Source organism: Rattus norvegicus, chromosome 8, assembly GCF_036323735.1.
Source record: "Rattus norvegicus strain BN/NHsdMcwi chromosome 8, GRCr8, whole genome shotgun sequence".
Classification (NCBI taxonomy): Eukaryota; Metazoa; Chordata; class Mammalia; order Rodentia; family Muridae; genus Rattus; species Rattus norvegicus.
Window position 1 is genome coordinate 13,319,478 of NC_086026.1, and position 20,871 is coordinate 13,340,348.

Genomic DNA, 20,871 nt, shown 5'->3' on the forward strand with positions numbered 1-20,871 from the left:
GGTGAAGCTTGTAAGTAAACCCACATTAAAGGGCCATCCTGTCAAAAAAGCCCAGTAAATACAAAAATAAAAAATGAGAGAGGCTTAGAATAATCAATATAATTGAGGTAAGCCTCTTCCAAAGACTGTTGTGCTAAATTTAAGCATTCATGTGCTTCTGGAGTTAATTGTCTGGTGAATTTTGAGAGGAATCACCTTTTCAAACATCAAATAATAGCTTCAACTGTCCTATGGTTAATTTTAATGTTGGTCGAAGCCAATTTATATCACCTAATAATTTTTTAAAGTCATTTAAGGTCTTTAGTGTATCTAATCTAATTTTAAGTTTTTGTGGGCAAATTCCTTTTTGTAATAATGCATGACCTAGATATTGATACAGGAAAAATTTTTTTAACCTTTTCAGGGGCAAGCATTAACCCTGCAGTGCCCAAATCTTCTTGTAAATCAGCATATGCTGTCAGCAATTCTTTTTCATCATTTGACCTGCCATCAAAATGTCATCCATGGAATGGACAATATAAATCTGCGGCTACTTCCACCTCAAAGGCTTTAGGGCAGAGGCTACTTGTACCCGACACATAGTAGGACTATTGGCCATCTCCTGAGGTAGCACAACCCAATGATAGTGAGGAGAAGGCTCCTGAAAATTTATGGAAAGAATGCTAAAAGCAAATCTCTCACAATCTTTTTTTTTTCTTTTTTCTTTTTTTTTTTTTTTCGGAGCTGGGGACCGAACCCAGGGCCTTGTGCTTGCTAGGCAAGCGCTCTACCACTGAGCTAAATCCCCAACCCCTCTCACAATCTTTAGGATCTAGTGGAATAGTAATCCTTTAAATCAATAACTATCATATGCCAATTTTTAGGTATAGCTACAGGAGAAGGGAGACCAGGCTGAGTAGTTCCCATAGGTATCATAATTTTATTAATTTCCCTTAAATCTTGTAATAATCTTCACTTCCCAGACTTTTTCTTAATCACGAAAATGGGTGTGTTCCAAGGGGAAGTGTGGAAGGAACAATATGACCAGCTCGTAATTGCTCCTGTGCTAATTGATGAGCTGCCTCCAATTTTTCCTTGGACAGGGGCCACTGTCGAATCCACACCTGATCATTTGACGTCCAGGTGATGGGCAAAGGTTTAATGTAAGGAGGCTTATTGACAGTGATCCTTAGGATAAATTTCCCAAGCCTGTTTTAGCACTAACTATTCTTAGCTCTTTGCTTACACTATAAGGTTTGCCTTGTAAATTTTTGCCCAATCCTCCCCCTGGTACTTGTTTCCTCATCACGTTTCGTACAGGCTAAGCAGTCAGCACAGCCCCCATATCATTGAGCACATCTCGTCCCTACGAGTTGTCAGGTATTTGTTCTAAGACAAAAGGCTGAAACCATCCCTCGTGTCCTTCCTCATCTCTCTAAGAATCTTGCTGCTTTTTTGAGGAGCAGTAGCTGTTCCCACTCCTTGTAAGGTGAAGTGAAATATCTCTAAGGGCCAGGCCTTCGGCCAGAAGGCTTTAGCTATCACAGTGGTATCAGTTCTGGTATCTAGGAGTCCATGCAGAGGTTTTCCTTCAACCCATAGAGTGAGTGTGGGACATTTCTTTAAAGAGGGCACCCAAAATGCTCCAGGCCCAGTGGCCCTGAAACCTTGATTTCTATGGGTGGATTTAAACACGGGATTGTTACTTTAAACCTGGGGCAAAAAAATCAATTGAGCTGGGCTGGAGATGGCTCATCAGTTAAGAGTACTGACTGCTCTTCCAGAGGTCCTAAGTTCATATTCACAGCAACCACATGGTGGCTCACAACCATCTGTAATGGGATCTGTTGCCCTCTTCTGGTGTGTCTGAAGACAGCTACAGTGTACTTATTATAATAAATAAATAAATAAATATTTTTTAAAAAAAATAATCAATTGAGCTATCCTGTGCTCTTGAGGAATAACTACAACTCCTCTTTCTATAGAGACCATAATTTTAATTTCTCCTGTGAAATCAAAGTCAATTACTCCAGGGAGAATTCTTATTCCTTTCATCAAGGCACTGCTGCCGCCTAGTAAAAGGCCTATACTCCCAGAGGGCAGGGGCCCATGTATCCCAGTGCCAAGTGCCTGGGGGCCCATTTGAGGTGTTAATACTGCTCTGGTGGAAGAGCAGAGGTACAGTCCTGTGTTTCCTGGGTTACCTCTGACAAGGTCTTTGACATGAAGGGATTGGTTTGAGGGACAAATTGTGTTGGGATAGATTCTCCCGTTTCCCAGAAGGTTTAAAGGCTGTCCCTCCGACATCTTACTTAGATCTGCACTCATTTCCCCAGTGATAGACTTTATGGCACCAAGGGCATAATCCAGGGCCTCCTATCTTTTTGTTCTGAGGGCACTCTCTTTTAAAATGTCCAGGTTGTCCACACCCAAAACATGTCCTGGTCCCTCCATTTCCCTTCTGCATGGTCTCCGCTAAGACTTGTCCCATCACATAATTCCATCTATTTCTTTGCACAATTTAACATAATCATTTAAACTTTTATTCTTATGAGGTCTAATAGCTTCCTTGCACCATTTATTAGAATTCTCATATTGCACAATTTAACATAATCATTTAAACTTTTATTCTTATGAGGTCTAATAGCTTCCTTGCACCATTTATTAGAATTCTCATATGCCAATTGTTTTACTATGGGCATAGCGGCATCAACATCTCCAAGCAACTTCCCAGCCAACTGTAATAATCTATCCACAAATTCCTGAAAAGGCTCTGAGGGTTCATGTGTCATCTTGGATAATTGTTCTCCAGCTGCCTTACTAGGCAGGGCCTTCTAAGCTCTAACTGCCGCTGGAGAAATTTGAGCCTAAACGGCAGGAACACATTGAATCTGGGCTGGAAGGGCCCCATATTGTCCTGCTCCTGACAGCATTTCTAGATTTTTTGGGGGGAAACCTGCTTGTGCATTAAGTCTAGCTAGTTTCACACATTGTTCTTGATATTCTCCCCTCCATAATAGATAATCCCACACACACACTCAACACTGCCACACATAATTGTTGCCAATCTTCAGGAGTCAGATTGGACGTAACATAAGATTCAAAAGTAGCAGAAGTAAAGGGAACAAGGGGACCATAAGCAGAGACTGCTTCTTTCAGGTTTTTCAACTCCTTAAAACTCAGAGGAACATGCTGTCTGATAGACTGGCTTGCATTGTTGGGGTCTGGGACCTCAACAACAGCATATGCCACTCCCTGTCCAGGGGGAGGCTCAGGAAAAACTACCCCTCTCCTTGGAGCCTTGTCTCCATAATACCACTCCAAGGAAGGATAGGGTTCATAGGCGGGAGGAACAGTAGCTCCCTCTTCTTTAAAGAAGGGATTTTTCACTAGGAGGATGAGATTCTGATTTTTTTTAGCAACCCTGCACTTATTAATCTTCCTTTTAAGCACCTCTATTACTTCTTCTGATGTCTCTTCATTCTCCTCTGAGCTTGAATCCTGATCTGAATCAGAGGTTTGTAAAGACTTACGAGAGGCATCATCCTGTGCCGCTCCAAATGTTCTTTCTATTTCTGACATTGGTCCCTTTATATTAGTGTTAGTACTAAAGAGAGCATCCTTGACCAATCTCCACAGGGAGAACATGGAGACAGGAATGCTCTCAGGGCCATCTCTCTGTAGTTTTCTTTGCAAATCTGTCTTAACCTGTTCCCAATCAGGAATATTAAGTCCTCCTGAATGAACAAAGCAGGGACTAGTCTTTTCTAAAGTTTTAATAAATTCTTTAGCTATTTTTACCTTTACCCCTATTCCCTGCTGTTTGAGTAAGCAACTATCTGATCTGTTAGCTATAAAGTAGAACTCAAGGTTTCCATGGTGCAAAATTTTTTTCGCTGTGTATTCACCCAATACCTCCCTCTTTCTTTGCCGGCCAGCTTCCTGGGACGACCTCGACAGGGGCTTCCTCTCTACAGGTTCTCGGTGGGACCTCCACTTGACAATGCCTGCACCATCCCTATACTGAGAACTGGGCATAGGCCTGCGAGGTTTAAGAAAAAAACACACAGACTCAGGTCCCTCATGTTGAGAAAATGAATGCTGAAGCTTTTACTAGGTTCACAGGATATATATAGCCCAACCAACCAGTGTAAGCACCAAGGAGAAATGAGTTTACATTCTCAGCAGGGAAACAGAAACTGAAACTAAAGTTGAACTCAAAGATCTAACTGTTCAGGTGTTGCCTACCCCCTACGGCCAGCCAGGAAGTTCCTTCAAGAGAACAAAGGCTTTCATATGCATCAGCAAAGCTCAGCAGGGGGCAAACACTGTCAGGACCTCGGAGGGTGGGACAGAGTCCTAGACTCTATAGGAAGAGAAAAGGAGGCAGCCAGCTAAGTACTACCATCCTTTCTCTCTTTCCTGAATGTGAACGCCATGCCATTCCATCTATGATAGATTGTATTCCATCAAACCATGACCAAGATTAACCCTCTCTCCCTCACGTTGCTTCTTAGGTACTTAGTCACAGCAATGAAAAGAGTAACTAAATAACGCACTGTCCTTTTTATTACAACACAGCATTCCCCTTCCTTGTATACCACAGACAATTTATGCATTCTCCTGCATAGGCAATTTGAGTCTCCCTTAGTTCAATTGATAAGAAATGAGAGATACTGGGCTGGAGCGATGGCTCATCGGTTAAGAGCACTGACTGCTCTTCCAGAGGACCTGAGTGTAATTCTCAGCAACCACATGGTGGCTCACAACCATCTGTAATGGGATCTGGTGCCCTCTTCTGATGTGTCTGAAGACAGCCACAGTGTACTCACATACATACATATAATAAATAAATAAAATCTTTTTTAAAAAATCTTAAAAGAAAGAAATGAGAGATTCCCTGCCCCCCCCCCCCAAAAAACCTTGGGAATGGAAAAGTTTGGGTTTCCCAAGGAAGGAGATTGGGCTAGTGACAATGGGTTGTCATTATTGATGGCTCTGACAAATGGAGGATAAGATCAGAGCTGAGTCATTTCCCGAAATTTTCTCAAGGCATCAACAAACGTAGTAAAACTAACACAGCAGTCAATCAGAAACCAACCCATGTAACTTCCTCAATGAAGTTTTAGATTACCTAACCTTTGCTAAAATTCCCGTAGTTTCCTATCAAAGACTTGATCCTGTTTGTCTGGGTTCACCATTTTTTTTAAGTGGCTGACCCTGCCTGCAGGATTCTTGCTTTTGTTAAATAAAAACACTCTTGCCTGCATATGTGAGTAGTGGTCTCCGAGCAGTGCTCTTGTACCTAACAGAAAATAGGATGCTATCTCAAAAGAAAAAGAAGCAAGACAACTGCCCAGTGACTTCGTTTATACTCTTTTAAATTCCCACCTGCAAGTTACTAGAAGGATTTCTGTGGCTACATGAACTTCCCAAACCTACCATCCTTGGCACTTCCAGTTTCAGCACAGCAGATAAAGAGGGGCTGCCTCCTGCTTTGGTCTTAGTCTCTGGTGTTAGTGATGTTAAGAACATAGCCGTGTGTCCTCTGGTGATTTAGGTTTCTTCTGTGACTGTTTACATTTCAAAGCTACCCTTTGGGGCTGGAGAGATGGCTCAGCGGTTAAGAGCACTGACTGTTCTTCTAAAGGTCCTGAGTTCAATTCCCAGCAACCACATGGTGGCTCACGACCATCTGGAATGGGATCTGATGCCCTCTTCTGGTGTGTCTGAAGACAGCAACAGTGTTCTCATACATAAAATAAATAAAATTTTTAAAAAAAGCTACCCTTTGGTGTTGGTTTGTTTGTTTGCTTGGTTTTTGTACTTTTTGAGAGTCTTATGTAATACAGCTGGCCTTGTACCCCCAATCCAGCTGGCCATGAACCCTCAATTCCCACAAGTGGCACTATGTCCAGTTATTCCTTTTCAGTATGTGCTCCTTGTGTTTCTTTTTCTTTCTTTACCACACTAGTTAGAGCCTCAAGAATAACAAATGGATGAGGTCCGAGTTACATCTTTGATAAACCCTAACTTGGGGGACAGTTGTGCTAACTACAGTTCCTCTTAGATATTCAAATTGAAGGTGAGGTTTGGGGGAGGGTTGAGACATGATCTCATATCTCATATATCTTAGGGTGGTCTTGAAAGAGCGTACCCCTAAACGGGGAGCCGCGACTCTCGCTCCGATCGCGGGGTGGGGTGCCCCCAGGAATCACGAGTAGCCAGTCTTGATGTAACAGCAGGAGGTAGCTTTATTAACGAGATCCCGGGTCTTAGCGGGATCCCGGGTCGACACGTATCTCACACAGGAGACAGAGGAATCGACCCGGAGCTTCCAAACTCGGGGGTTTATATAGGGGCATTCTCGAGGTTACACATGATTGGTCAATTCAAATGGTACACAGTTACTTTCGGCGCGAAATTACATCAGCAAGGTGTACGTGCTCTCTAGCAGCTTGGCAGGCAGGTAGGGTGGCTCATCTCACTCAGGGGGGTGAAGGAAGGGGAGGGGGTGGCTACAGATGGTCAATGTCCTTGGGGCTGATAGCTGGTTTGGCAAGTCCTATCTCTGGCTCTCCCTCAGGCACGTCCAGCCCTGCACATCCGGACTCTGACAATGAGTAACCTTTTTAAAACTCTAGTTCTACAGTCTCAGACTGGCTAAGTAACAGAGGGTGGCCTTTAATTTCTGATCCTCCTGCCTCCACTTCCCCAAATGCTGGGATTACAGAGGTGTATCACCTTGCTCAATGTATGCAGTGTGGGGATTGAGCCCAGGGCTTGTGAGTCCTACTACATGCTGTACTGTCAATGAAGGACTCTAGGGGCTTTGGCCAGCCTTACACCCACCGCCTCATGTCAAGACTAGACCAAGTACCAGCTTCCTGCCTCAGGTCAAGGCTAGGCCAAGTTGCATTCTCCACCCACAGTTCCCAGGAGGAGCAGGAACATTCTTGAAAAACTGCAGAATGTACTGACTGATAGTCATCTGACCCTCTGGTCCCAGATAGAGTACAAATGCATGTCATGTGCTTGCTAGCCAATAAATTCAAAGGTCAATATACTTAGCCATTAAATTTAAACTGTCGCCTTGCTGATGTAACCTGTACCCCTAAAAAGTATAAAAACTGCTTGTTATAGCTATTTGGAGTCACCTTCTAATCACCCGCCATGAGGGGCTGATCGAGGGTTGACCCTGATGTGCCAGAAAAAATAAACCTCTTGCATTTGCATCAAACTCCGTTCTTGTGTCTCACTTGAGGAGTCTCCTGGTAGTTAAGAGTCACTTTGAGCCTTACAGTTGCATGTTGGACCTGTCAACATCTTGTCATGAGATAGGCAGAGACTCATAGGCCTTGCCCTTTCCTGAGGATCAGGGCAGTTCATGATTGCTAGGGAGAAGGAGACAGGAGAGACAGTTTCTTTAGCAGGGAGCCACTGCAGGTGCCATGCTCCTGTAAGCAACCCCTCACTTGTGCTCCTGTAGCACCCCTAATGAAACTCACGTGGTCTCTCACACGCTTGTGACCAGTCATAGTTAAGGAGAGGACAAGAGAGGGTAATGAAGAGTGCTCAAAATGATCAAGTTACATTAAACATATACACATGTATGACAACAAAATAAATACGATGGAATAGAAGTAAAAATGTTAATGAACTGGTTTTGTGTGGACATCAGAGGACAACTTTCAGGGGTCTTTTCTCTCCCTGAACTCTGTTGGCCACACTGTGAGCCTGATAATAAAGGGTTTAAGACCAGCTTTCTTACAAAGGAAGAACGTTTCTTCTCTAGAGGCCAGAAATGAAATGTCGGCGCCTGCACCAACAACGGTACCGAGAATCGGGTGAAAGCCTGTGGGATTAAAGAAACACACACACACACACACACACACACACACACACACACACACACACAGGTTATCGTGTCAAGCCAGGAGAGGAAGAGAGGGAGAGAGAGAGAGAGAGAGAGAGAGAGAGAGAGAGAGAGAGAGAGAGGAAGAGCGGAAGAGAGTCAGAGAGAGAGAGGAAGGAGGAAGAGTCTCCTGTAGCTTTATTTACCACTTATATACCCAAGTTCTACAGGTAGAAAATATCTGGGAAGCACAGTGGGAAACCCTGGCTCGTGACTACCTGGCTGGTGACTTCGGTGACAAAAGACCGACTATGAGACCTGAATTAATTAAGGAGAAATCCGAGAAGACCAGCCTAAATCTCAAGGATAAAGGCTGAGGAAGCAAAAGGCAGAAGTAAATTGACCACCACCCAGGTGTGGTCCAGGTGTGTCAGTTCCACATGCATCAGCCGGGCTCAGCAGAGGTCATGCAGTGGAGACGCCGGGTGTTTACTACTTGGTCTTTTCTTCCTGTGCTGTAAATACATGGGAGAGGCCTCTGTCCAACAATCCCATGACTTTATGGCAGTAATCTTAACTGTGGCCACACAGTTACAAAGTGGCCAGGCCCAAATACGGCTCCCTACAATGAAAGCTGACTGAGAGAGACTACAGTCCCTCTGCAGCACCTCCCAGTGCTGAATCAGAGGCCTCTGGGCTCTGCTGGCCACCATGAACCCTCTCTATCTGATAACATGTATAACCACAGCCTATATCCCTGATGCTTTCTTCCTTGGCGTGTGCTACTCAGTATATGTAATATGTAGTCTAGTCTGGTGTGGTCTGGTGTGGTCTGCTGTGGTCTGGTGTGCCCTGGGTAGGGCGTAACTTTTGTCCCTCTTGTCTTCACACTTATTAGAAGACAGATAAGGTGTGTGTGTGTGGATAAGGTGTGTGTGTGTGTGTGTGTGTGTGTGTGTGTGTGTGTGTGTGGATAAGGTGTGTGTGTGTGTGTGTTGGGGGGTAATACAGAACCCAGACATAGTCTTTGTTAGATGAATGTACAAATATAATTTTTTTCTTTTTTTTTAAACAGATTTATTTATTTATTCTATATAAGTACACTGTAGCTGTCTTCAGACACACCAGAAGAGGGTGTAGGATCCCATTACAGATGGTTGTGAGCCACCATGTGGTTACTGGGAATTGAACTCAGGACCTCTGGAAGAGCAGTCAGTGCTCTTAACCACTGAGCCATCTCTCCAGCCCATAATTTTTTTCTTAAGGAATAATTTTATTTCAAAAATTAAGGCACAGTCAGGTAGGGCCTGCCCATATAAGCACTCAAGAAGTGGAAGCAGAAGAATAAGAAATTCAAGGCCAGACTCTGTTACTTACTGACTTCAGCTTGAGCCCAGGGAGAGCTTATCTAGGAAAAACAAAGTCCTCTAACAATTGACCAGTGTTTGCCTGGCAAACATTCAAGGCCCAGGGTTTTGTCCCCAGCACCCAACCAGGGAAAATGTCAAACTGGCTAAGTATATAATCTTCTTACAAAAAACCCAAATACCAGGCCCAGGCAGTTTTACAAATTATCCCTAAGAAATATTCAATGAGGTTTAGTAAAAATGATCCGAGAATTCACACAGAACCAAAAAAAGACCAGGAACAGCCAAAGCAATGACAGTAAAACCCAGCTGGAGATGTCACAATGTCTGCCCTCGAAGCAAGTCTGTACTGAGGGAAAAACGAAAACAGTGGAGGGCCAAGAGTAAAACAGCAGAACTATGGCCACTTAATTTGTGATAAAGAAGGCAAAAACTGGGGCTGGAGAGATGGCTCAGCGGTTAAGAGCACCCGACTGCTCTTCCAGAGGTCATGAGTTCAATTCCCAGCAACCACATGGTGGCTCACAACCATCTGTAAAGAGATCCGATGCCCTCTTCTGGTGTGTGTGAAGACAGCTACAGTGTACTTATATAAAATAAATGAATAAATCTTAAAAAAAAAAAAAAAAGAAGGCAAAAACTGGGAAAAGCTATCTTTTCAACAAATGGTAAGACTGCCTTCCTACCTGGGAAGAATACAATTAGATTCTCATCTCTTGCCTTGTACAGAAGATAAATCAGTTCAAAATGGATTGAAGACATTAATTTAAAACTGGAAACACCCAGCATATGGGAGTCAGAGGGTTTGAGGCCAGCCTGGCTTATGGCGAGACTTACAGGACAGGCAAGGCTACACAGAGAAACCCTGTCTTGAAAAACCAAACCAAATTCAAACCAGAAACACTAAAACTTAAAGAAAAGAATATAGGGAATACCCTCTGAGAGATGAAGGTAGGCAAGAGCTTTCTGAACGGAACACCCATGGAACTGACAGCTGGTATTGAAAGATGACACTGCATGAAATGACCTTTTCTGTTCAACGAAAGCAGCTACCAGCAGAGTGGACAGATTGGGAGAAAACCTTAGCTCGTTACTCTTCAGACAGGGGGTTGGTACCCACGATTTACAAAGAATTACAGAAATTAGATACCGAGGAAATGACACTGCCAATCAACTAATGGTGCAAGTGAATCGAACAGTTTTCAAAAACAAGAAAAGCAACAAACAAATCGCCAATAACTATTTTCAAAAGTTCAGTTTCCCTAATCACCAGTGAAGTGCAAATTAAAATTCCTTTGCTCCACCAGTGACAAGAAGGCTGAAGGGAGTGTGGGGAAGGGGCCCTTACTCACTCTTGGTGGGGTGCACATCAACAGAGCTGATAAGAAAATCAGTTTCAGATTTATAAAAAGGTAAAACCAGAGCTACCATAACATTTAGCTGGCATACTCCCAGAGAACCCCATGCCCTACCGCAGAGCTGCTTGCACCCCACAAATACTGTTGCTTGGTTTGATATTGCAAAGAATTGAAATCACTCTCATCTTCCACCGACAAATGAATGAAAATGAGAATTTGGTTAATATTGTGTGGACTTTGGGGGTCCACTTGGGGCTTACTAATAAAGACTCAGAGAAATCTGTATGGTATAAGGCTGCTGGCCTGTTTGCTGGGGCAGCCAAGCTTCCGTCCCTCTGCATTTCTCTTTAGGTCCTTCTGCACCACCACCACCACCACCACCACCACCACCACTACCACCACCACCACCACCACCACCCCATCCATCCTTCAACCACCAGATCTTTATTATGCAAAGCTACACTCCTTACCCTTTCATTTGACCTTGGAGGTTACATGACCTTCCCCAAGGCAGCCTTGCCTTTTTTTTTTTTTTTTTTTTTTTTTTTTTTTTTTTTTGAGGTAGGCAAGGAAGTGACAAACATTTAAATCTCCTGCTCACCTGGTGCTATAAACCCAGCAATTAACAAATGAGAATACAGGGACACACCTTACAACATGTGTGGGTGGGTTATCCCAACAGGTTCATTTAGAAGCTGCTATGCTATTCATCTCTCAAGAAAAATGAAATCACATTTTCAGGAAAATAAGTAGATTTAGAACATCAAACATTAAATTAACATGCTCTGACTTTTATAAACTCATCCACGCATGTGGCCTTTTGGGTCTGATGATGTTTTATTTATATGCCCAATATTTATAATAAGGTTTTAATGGATAAAAACGGGGAAAGGACAATTATAACTGACATCTAACACTCAGAAGACAGACATTTGGGATATTTTTATGACATAGAATATTCTGCATTATTTCCATGGGTTAAAGCTCTTTAAAGCTGATGTGAGAAGAACCATTGCCCTGATTTTGTTGATAAACATTTGCAGGTCAGACAACTAAATGTAATCATAATTCTAATACTTTCAACCTTTTATTTAATTCTTTAACTTTAATTCTTAAACTGTTAACTGCAGTTTTAACATGGACTGTATAACATAAAGATAATGACCTTATCAGTCATTGCTTGATCATCCTTGTGACATCACAGTGCATATCTTGAGAAGCGTTGACACAGAGTTCAAGAGTATATATCACATGACCTTAAAATATTTGACACTAGCAGATGCTTTCTGTTGTTGATGCTGGTGTTTTCTTAAGCTTCCTTTGCTTCTTTTTTTAAATGTATTTGGTGTTTTCCCTTATTAGTAAAGTGGCCAGGATGGCGCTAGAAAGATGGTTCATCAATTAAGATGCTCATAGTGGGCAACTCACAGTTGCCTACAACTCTTGTTGTAGTAGATCCAGTGCCATTTAACTGGCATTCATATGATACTTATACATACATACAAAGATACATACATACATACATACATAATTACATACATACATACATTTTAATTTTATAGAGAATGTTTAAAGTTGAAAAGACTATAATTTTTTTAAAGATTTTTTTTATTGAAAGACCCCAGCTTAGCAGCAGTAACGCCATTTTGCAAGGCTGTACTTAAGATGACTGGTTCAGGGAAAGGTTAGAACACTGAGTACACAGCGGCTGCCAAACAAGATGTGTTTGGTTGAAGGCCTGGCAACAGGAGGACTGCCGTTGAACACCTGACAATGAGAAAAGCCCCGGGAGAGGTCCCACACCCTGGTGGGGGGCCGAGTCAGCCGTTATGTTCCAAGAAGGTAGCTAAGAAACTTGCCCCCGGGCTGAACCCTTGGGGGGCCGAGTCAGTCGTTATGTTTCAGGAAGGTAGCTAGGAAACTTGCCCCCGGGCTGAACCCTTGCCACATTAGAATCCACCAATTATATCCCTGTAACCATGCATCTGCTTCTGTATGCTTGCTTCTGCTCCCCAAAATCCTATAAAAGCCCATCCTTGGTTCCGTGGGGCGCGCCAGTCCCCCGAGTGACTGAAGCGCCCGCAGGTGCCTGTGCCTGTGTATCCCGACAATAAACCAAATCCTCTTGCTGATTGCATCCTGTGGTGTCTCGGTCTGGTCTTTGGAGTTAGAGGATCTCCATCCCGAGGGAAAGTTCTCCCTGAGAGCTTTTCATTTGGTGCATTGGCCGGGAAAGGAGATCCTCCACCCAGGGACCACGGACCACCCACTGGGAGGTAAGCCGGCCGGCGTCTGTCTGTCTGTCTGATTTTGTCTCGTTCTGTCTTATTCTGTCTGTTCTGTGAGCGCTCAGCCAGGTTCTGTGAGCGCTCAGCCAGGTCTGTTCTGTGAGTGCTCAGCCAGGTCTATTCTGTGAGTGCTCAGCCAGGTCTGTTCTGTGAGTGCTCAGCCAGGTTCTGTGAGCGCTCAGCCAGGTCTGTTCTGTGAGTGCTCAGCCAGGTTGTTTGGAATTTGGGCGGGACGAAGAAGGAGCTGACGAGCTCGGACTTCTCGCCCCGCAGCCCTGGAAGATGTTCCAAGGGTGTTAGGGGCCCGACTTTTCGGGGCCCAATCTGGGAGAGGAGAAAGATCCGGACTAACGGCACCTCTGTCTGTATTTTTGGCTTTCAGAGGGCCCCGGACCTTTGCCACCTCCATCTGACTTTTTGCTTTCAGTTTGGTACCAAAGCCGTGCAGCACGCCTGTCTGTTGTTTGTTTGACTGTTGGTGTTGTTTGTTTTCTCTGTGTTCTAATCTTCCTTAGAACTAACATGGGACAGTCCCTAACAACGCCCCTAAGTCTCACTCTTGATCATTAGAAAGACGTCCACGACCAGGCACACAACCAGTCCGTCGAGGTTAAAAAAAAAAAGGAAAATGACAGACTCTCTACACATCCGAGTGGCCCACTTTCAGAGCAGGATGGCCAGTGAATGGCACATTTAATAAGATCATTATTTTACAGGTTAAAGATCGGGTCGTCCACGGACATCCTGACCAGGTTTCTTATTATCACTTGAGAGAGTCTCGCCTTAAACCTCCCCCCCCGGGCGGAACCCTTCGTGGACCCGAATTGGCCTCCCCTCAACCCCCAGCCTGTCCCCTCGGCCCCGCCCGGTCCGCCGGCCACGTCTTCCTCTCTCTACCTTTGTGAAATCAGAGCCTTCTAAGAAACCTGTCCTCCCGGCAGACCCAAACTCCCCTCTCATAGATCTTCTCTCTGACAGGCCCGGCTGAAACGGAGGAGGCAGAGCCGCCGGCCAGATCAGTTGCCGGGCCACAGTCTGATAAGGGTTTCTCCCCTGTCGCAGGGAGATTGCACAATAAGCGCGAGGTGATGCCAGATTCAACCTCCCAGGCTTTCCCACTTAGACAGGGAACCGGTGGCCAGACCCAATACTGGCCGTTTTCAGCAGCTGACATTTACAATTAGAAACAAAACAACCCTTCTTTCTCCAAAGACCCGGTGGCACTCACCGACCTAATAGAATCTGTTTTACTTACCCACCAGCCTACTTGGGATGACTGCCAACAGCTCTTACAGGCCCTCTTAACCTCAGAAAAAAAAAAAAAAAAAACAAAACAAAGAGTGTTCCTAGAGGCCAAAAAGCATGTTCTGGGAGATGATGGGCGTCCCACCCAGCTGCCTGAGGACCAAACTGGGATTTTAATACAGCTGAAGGTAAGGGACACCTATGCCTTTATCGCCAGTTGCTTCTAGCGGGTCTCCGAGGGGCTATACGACGCCCTACTAATTTGGCTCAGGTAAAACAGGTATTACAGGAAGCAGGGGAAACTCCCTCCGCCTTTCTAGAGAGACTTAAGGAGGCCTACCGTATGTATACTCCCTATGACCCAGATGACCCAGGACAAATGACGAGTGTCTCTATGTCCTTCATCTGGCAGGCTGCTCCAGATATCAGGACTAAGTTACAGAGGTTAGAAAATTTGCAGGGCTATACATTACAGGATTTACTTAAAGAAGCTAAAAAGATTTTTAAAAAGAGAGAGAATTGAGTCAAATCTTGGCCGCCGTAGTTCAGGGCCAAGAAAGGAAGGGAGATAGGGGGGAGCTCGAAAGGGGCTGAAGCTGGATAAAGATCAATGTGCCTATTACAAAGAGAAAGGGCACTGGGCCAGAGAGTGCCCCAAGAAGCCTGGCGGACCCCGAAAGCCTCGACCACGAACCTCCCTCTTGGCTCTAGATAAAGATTAGGGAGGTCAGGGCCAGGAGCCCCCCTGAGCCCAGGGTAACGCTTAAAGTTGGGGGACAGCCGGTTACTTTCCTGGTAGACACAGGAGCCCAGCATTCAGTCCTCACCCAAGCTTCAGGACAACTCAGCGACCGGACGGCCTGGGTACAAAGAGCTACTGGTGAGAAACAATACCGATGGACTACGGACCGCCGGGTTCAGCTGGCTACTGGTAAGGTGACCCATTCCTTCTTACATGTTCCGGACTGCCCGTACCCTCTGCTGGGCCGTGACCTGCTCACCAAACTAAAAGCACAAATTCATTTTGAGGAAGGAGGGGCCCAAATAACTGGCCCCCACAGAACTCCCCTTCAAGTTCTAACCCTATGAACTGGGACAGGACACTGGCTTGGGCAGAGACTGGTGGGATGGGGTTGGCGCTCCAACAGCCCCCCTTAATTACAACTCCAGTCTCCATAAAAACAAGACCCCCTGTCACATGAAGCTTATCAAGGTATAAGGCCTCACCTTACGAGGCTTCTAGATCAAGGCATCCTAATCCCCTGCCGGTCGCCTTAGAATACGCCTCTTCTGCCTGTTAAGAAACCCGGCACTGGAGATTATAGGCCAATACAAGACTTGAGAAAGGTCAACAAGAGGATAAAAGATATTCATCTGACTGTTCCAAACCCTTACAATTTGCTCAGTAACTGTTCATCGATGAGAAACAGGGGTATGCTAAAGGGTCCTAACACAAAGGTTGGGACCCTGGAAACGCCCTGTGGCCTACCTGTCTAAGAAATTGGACCCTGTGGCCTCCGGCTGGCCACCGTGCCTAAGGATGGTGGCTGCTATTGCTGTCCTGATCAAGGATGCTGGAAAATTGACTTTGGGACAGCCACTCACCATCCTAGCACCCCACGCAGTGGAGGCCTTGGTAAAGCAGCCCCCAGACCGCTGGCTCTCTAATTCTCACACCAAGCCTTGTTACTGGATGCAGAACGGGTTCAGTTTGGGCCCGTAGTCGCCCTCAATCCTGCCACCTTGCTTCCTCTACCAGAGGAGGCAAAACAGCATGACTGCCTACAAATCCTCGCAGAAGTACATGGAACCAGGCCGGACCTATCGGACCAGCCTCTTCAGAATGCTGACCACACATGGTACACGGATGACAACAGCTTCTTGGCAGAGGGAGAGCGAAAGGCTGGAGCTGCGGTCACTACGGAGGACAAAGTGATTTGGGCGAAAGCCCTGCCTGCTGGTACCTCCGCACAACGGGCTGAACTCATCGCCTTGACTCAGGCGCTCAAGATGACAAAAGGTAAGAGGCTAAATATATATACAGACAGCCGTTATGCCTTTGCCACGGCACACATCCACGGGGAGATCTACCAGAGGCAGGGGCTGCTCACATCTGAGGGTAAAGATATGGCTAAAATTCTGGCCCTCTTAGAAGCCCTATTCTTGGGTTGGGGATTTGGCTCAGTGGTAGAGCGCTCGCCTAGGAAGCGCAAGGCCCTGGGTTCGGTCCCCAGCTCCGAAAAAAAGAAATTAAAAAAAAAAAAAAAAAAAAAAAAGAAGCCCTATTCTTGCTCAAAAGACTGAGTACATTGTCCAGGACACCAGAAAGGGCACAACCCAGAGGCACGAGGAAACCGGCTGGCCGATGCCACGGCGCGAGAAGCGGCCATGAACAAACAAATCTTGCCCTTAAATAGCCCAGACCAACCCACGCCCCCACCAGTGGGACAAACCAGTTGGGTTTATGCCCATGAGGACATAGAGCTCCCAGAAAAAATGGGGGCCATCTACCACCCTCAACTAAAACAGTGGGTCTACAAAGCGTGCGCTCAGGTTAACCTGAGAAGGACCATGATTGGACAAGGAGTTCGTCCTAGGGGACACCGTCCCGACATCCATTGGGAAATGGATACAAGTATCTCCTAGTGTTTATAGACACCTTCTCAAGATGGGTCGAAGCCTTCCCCACAAAGCACGAGACTACAAAAATGGTCACCAAGAAGCTCCTCGAAGAAATCTTTCCCAGGTATGACATGCCTCAAGCGTTGGGGTCGGACAACGGGCCCGCTTTCGTCTCCCAAGTAAGTCAGTTGGTGGCCAAATTGCTGGGGATTGATTGGAAATTACATTGTGCCTATAGACCCCAGAGTTCAGGTCAGGTAGAACACATAAATAGAACAATTAAGGAGACTTTATCCAAACTAACGCTTGCAACTGGCTCAAAGGATTGGGTGGCCCTCCTTCCCCTAGTTCTATATCGGGCCCGGAATACCCCGGGCCCCCATGGTCTAACTCCTTTTGAAATAATATATGGAACACCACCCCCATTTGTCCATTTCTTTGATTCAAACATTGCTGATTTTGCTGACAGCCCTTCTCTGAGGGCCCATTTACAGGCCCTACAGATTGTGCAGAGAGACGTCTGGAGACCTTTGGCCACTGCTTACCAGGACAAGCTTGAGCATCCGGTGGTGCCACACCCGTTCCAGATTGGAGACACCGTGTGGGTGCACAGACACCAGACCAAGAATCTCGAGCCACGGTGAAAAGGACCCTACACCGTCCTCCTGACTACCCCGACCGCCCTAAAGGTAGACGGAGTCTCGGCTTAGATCCACACACCACACGTCAAGGCAGTCCGGTCTGAGGAATTGACTAATCACAACACTACACCCCAGACATGGAGAGTTCAGCGCACTCCAAACCCCTTAAAGTTAAAACTCCTACGTGGCTCCTCCTAGCCCTTTTGTGGCCTAGAGTTAGTGGGGAAATAAGCCCCCACCAGACAGAAATTTCTTGACCAAGTCGAGTGAAAGATTTCACTCAAAGTTAACAAAAAAAAAAAAAATGGGGGAATGAAAGACCCCAGCTTAGCAGCAGTAACGCCATTTTGCAAGGCTGTACTTAAGATGACTGGTTCAGGGAAAGGTTAGAACACTGAGTACACAGCGGCTGCCAAACAAGATGTGTTTGGTTGAAGGCCTGGCAACAGGAGGACTGCCGTTGAACACCTGACAATGAGAAAAGCCCCGGGAGAGGTCCCACACCCTGGTGGGGGGCCGAGTCAGCCGTTATGTTCCAAGAAGGTAGCTAAGAAACTTGCCCCCGGGCTGAACCCTTGGGGGGCCGAGTCAGTCGTTATGTTTCAGGAAGGTAGCTAGGAAACTTGCCCCCGGGCTGAACCCTTGCCACATTAGAATCCACCAATTATATCCCTGTAACCATGCATCTGCTTCTGTATGCTTGCTTCTGCTCCCCAAAATCCTATAAAAGCCCATCCTTGGTTCCGTGGGGCGCGCCAGTCCCCCGAGTGACTGAAGCGCCCGCAGGTGCCTGTGCCTGTGTATCCCGACAATAAACCAAATCCTCTTGCTGATTGCATCCTGTGGTGTCTCGGTCTGGTCTTTGGAGTTAGAGGATCTCCATCCCGAGGGAAAGTTCTCCCTGAGAGCTTTTCATTATTATATGTACATACACTGTCACTCTCTTCAGACACACCAGAAGAGGGCATCAGATCCCATTACAGATGGTTGTGAGCCACCATGCGGTTGCTAGGACTTGAACTCAGGACCTCTGGAAGAGCAGTCAGTGCTCTTAACCACTGAGCCATGTCTCCAGGCCAAGACTATAATTTTTAACTAAGATAGTTTGAAATCACTTCAGAGCACAATCTTATCATAAATTTTATCCAGAACAACCCTGAGTCAGACACTCCCTCTAATCTGAGGAGGGATTAAAGAAGGATCTCTCTGAATTCAAGGCTAGCTTGGTCTACATAGTGAATTCCAGGCCAGCCTAGACTACAATGTGAGTTCCAAGACAGCCAGGTTTACATAGGGAGACCTGACTCAAAAAACAAAAACAAAAATCCAAAGAATCATAGTATTTCAGATGGCTCAGTAGGTAAAGACATTTGCTACCAAGCCTGATGGCCTGAGTTTGATCCCCGTGGTTCCACACGATAAGAAAAGGGAAATGATCCCCTTAGGTTGTCCTCTGATCCCATGTGACGTATGAAGCAAGACACAATAAATTAATACATGACTATTAACAAGTTAAAGATCCTTCAGAGAATGTGGAAATGTGAACTCCTCCTAATCCGTCAGCTTTATCAAATCAATACCCACATGGACTCCCTTTCATTACTTTCTGTCCAGCACAGCATCACACTAAGCAACAAACCCACATGCTTGATAGAAGAGGAAAGAGGAAGTATGTGCCTGGGAAGCACTGAGTTACATCCCCCTGCTACTTCTACTGTGTTCCCTGCAGCAGAGCATACGGGAGAGCTCTGTCCTTATTACAAGGCTTGAAAATTAGGAGGCTGGCACATGCCCACGACCCAGGCATTTGGGAGACATACAGAGAAGGATCAGTGGTTTGACACCAGGTTGAGCTACATTGTAAGCTCCAGGCTAGCCTGGGCTACTGAGAATGAAATAGGCAGGGGTAGGGAAAGCTTCAGAAGCTGGGTTGCATAGGCTACGTGCACACCCATTTCCTAACAGTTCATCTGGCAACCTGGGTCCCTCAGCCACACTAAGTGCCACAGGTATGCCACTTTAAGCAATGGTGGCACTCCTGCCTGACTAACAGAGCACAGAGTCCCATTCCCCTTCTAAGATGTCAATCATACCTCAAAACATACCCAGGAATGGAAGATGGGGTCTGTCACACCTAAACATCTTCAGATGCATGTATTTAAAGGCAAAGTGTATCCTCTGTGTGAGCTTTTAGGGGGAAAATCGATATTCACTACCTAATGCCTAAGGATGATTAGATGTTCTGTTTACTAAATTCAGATGCATCATGGGAAAAGACCTGAGCAGAAAAGCTTACATAATCTAGGCCTGTCAATGAAATCAGAAAACACAGCCGCAAAGACTGCTCAGTGGGTAGAACTTTCTGTATGACCACACTGACTTGAGCCCTGTTTCCTGGACACACACAAGAAAAAACAGATTCCAAAAACTATCCTCTGACCTTCACATAAGTACAGTGGCTCACACAGGGGAGGGGACGGGGAGGGAGGAAGAGAAGAGGGGGAAGGGAGAGAGAGAAAGTCTGAATTTTCATACTAGTTGGGGCAAGGACTCGTACTCTTATTTTAGAGATAATTTTTTTTTTGCTCTAATGATCTTGTAATGCTCCAAGTGAGTGTTAACTACTGGGATACCCCTCAAGTGAGACACAAGAACAGAGTTCGATGCAAACGCAAGAGGTTTATTTTCCAGCACATCAGGGTTGACCCTCAATCAGCTCCTCATGGTAACTAGAAGGTGACTCCAAATAGCTAAAACAAGCAGTTTTTATACTTTTTAGGGGTACAGGTTACCTCAGCAAGGTTACAGTTTAAACTTATTGGCTAAGCATATTGACCTTTGACTCTATTGGCTAGCAGGCATATGACATGCACTCAAACTCTATCTGGGACCAGAGGGTCAGGTGACTATGTCAGTACATTTTGCAGATTTTCAAGAATGTCCCTGAGAACATTCTCCTGAGAACTGTGGGTGGAGAATGGAACTTGGCCTAACCTTGACCCTGGGCCAGAAGCTGGTACTTGGCCTAATGTTGACCTGAGGCAATGGGTATAAAACTGGCAAAAGCCCTTAGGATCCTCATAACCTTCCTACTTTCTACCAGGCCAAGCCTCTTACTAGCTCTTACACTTCAGTAAGAACTAGGGTCCTTCAAGAGTCGTTGGGGTGCACCAAGCTAGAGCTTAAATAAAGGGACCCTAATGCGATTACATCTGAATCGCCTCCTTGGTGGCCTTTTGAAATTCTCAAACATTTCCTGGCACAAGAGCTGCTTATTATAGTTTTGTTTGATTTTTGGTATGTGCAGTCCAGAGAATAAACCCAGGATCCATTCATTCTTTAGGACCCACCCTTCTTGGGTTTTTTGGAGACAGGATAGGTTGTCTGGCCAGCAAAACTCTGCCTATCTTTGCCTCAATGCAGGATTACAAGCACACACACACACACACACACACACACACACACACACACACACACCGCCAACCCTCCTGAAGAACACAGCTCTTTTATAGGTGC